Raw genomic sequence first — 1644 nt, forward strand, 5'->3', positions numbered from 1 at the left:
CCAACAGGATGTCCAAATTATAGAACGGTATCATGCATATCACATGCAAGTAAACTTTTGCTGAAGATCATCCAATAACTGCATCAGCAGTACGTTGACCAGAGCTTGCAGAGGCTCAGGCCCGATTCAGAAGAGGACTTGGCACAAGGAATATCATTGCTGATGTCAGATGGGTCATGACGGAAAGCCTAGAATATCAGAAAGATGTTTGACAGTATTTTATTGACTACGCCAAGGCATACAACTCTGCTGAACCTAGCAAATGGTTAGCCTTGAAAAAGAATGGGAATTCCAAAAACACTTCATTGTGCTCATGCAGAATGTGTACAATTTTGACTGAAGATGTCAGTAGAATTCTTCAATGTCTTCATCACTCTCCTCCACTCCACTCTGTTCCACTCCATGAGGTTTTCATGACTTTGATCTTTAGATGAAGTCTGCCACCATTTTCTTGCCAGACGCCTCAGAACTGGCCCCCTCTCAGGTGGGTTCTAACAGCCCACCTTCCGAGTAATAGCTCAGCTCTTAACCTTTTACACCACCCAGGGGCCCTCCCTTCAAACCGGGCCATAGAGTGGACTCCATTGAGAGGGCCCATTGGAAAGTGTAGAGCTGTACCTTTGGCGATCGCCAAGGCTGTACATCCTTAAGGGCATTGACAGCCTCGTCGTTCTCTGGGGTGGGCGGTGGTGTATGGTGGGTTACAACTGCTGCTCCGGTGGTTCCCAGCCCAACACAATCCACTGTGTCACCTGGGCTCCTGGGACCATCTAAGCAAGTTCAATCCAATTCATAACCACCTAAGAGAAGAGAGGGAGGGTGGGAGTGAGAGTAGAAGATGGAAAAAAAACGCCCCCACATTATCGGCGTTTTGGAGAAATCTTATTGCCGATTTGATTTGATGAGATAGGCTGTACAACTACAAAGAATATATTTTTATTTAAAAACCAGAGTAATAAATACATTTTTGTTCTTAAGAAAAAAAAAAGGAGTGAATGCTCACAGGCTTAAAGCCTCCCCCGTCCTTACCTCTCAGGTCTAATTATTGGTCTGCGTGGCTGTGAAAGGGGGAGAAGTAAGCTGGAGCGGACCTGTGTTCTTTTTTTACAGTTGTATTGGCAGAGAATCCACATATCATATGATTCAATAGCTCAATCATATCAAGAAGAATTGTACAATCATTACTACAATCAACCTTAGAACATTTTCTTTCTTTTCTTCATGGTCACGTCGCCTTTAAAATGAGTTGTGTGATCCCAATCAGTTCTAGTATTCGGGAATTCATTGTTTACTCCTGAAATCCCCTCCCTCTCCCCATTTCCCATCCCCACTCCCCACCCTAACCTCGCCTAGAAACCCTTGCTTCAGTTAATATGCCTCCACTCCTTCTGTGCGTCACAAACTGGGAAACCCAACAGAAACATTAGAAAGCAAAAATGAAATAAAGAGGTATGAATAAAATCATAATAATATCAAAATAATACTTACCTGGCAGAGGAGATACCATGATCACGAAGGTGGTTTTCCCAGGGCGAGGCTTATCCATTGCACTCCTGATGTGCTGACCCCTGCGATTTCCCCAAATGTGGGAAACTCGACTGCACCATTTGTGGTCGTGGGGGACTGCGTTCACGCTCTCCCCTA

General features: G+C 44.6%; 1 long non-coding RNA gene and 1 other non-coding gene across 2 annotated transcripts; one reads left to right on the top strand and one right to left on the bottom strand.

Moving 5' to 3' along the window:
- Positions 1 to 203: 203 nt before the first annotated feature.
- LOC123522015 lies at positions 204 to 1164 on the bottom strand. Its single transcript, XR_006680329.1, has 2 exons — positions 1030 to 1164; positions 204 to 800 (listed from the first exon to the last, which is right to left on the bottom strand). It is a non-coding gene; the product is annotated as an uncharacterized LOC123522015 (long non-coding RNA).
- A 316-nt stretch (positions 1165 to 1480) lies between these two features.
- LOC115870464 lies at positions 1481 to 1644 on the top strand. The gene has a single exon (XR_004046729.1). It is a non-coding gene; the product is annotated as a U1 spliceosomal RNA (small nuclear RNA).

The sequence above is a fragment of the Echinops telfairi genome, unplaced genomic scaffold (assembly GCF_000313985.2).
Source record: "Echinops telfairi isolate 266 unplaced genomic scaffold, ASM31398v2 ScPeMD7_655;HRSCAF=1070, whole genome shotgun sequence".
Lineage (NCBI taxonomy): Eukaryota > Metazoa > Chordata > Mammalia > Afrosoricida > Tenrecidae > Echinops > Echinops telfairi.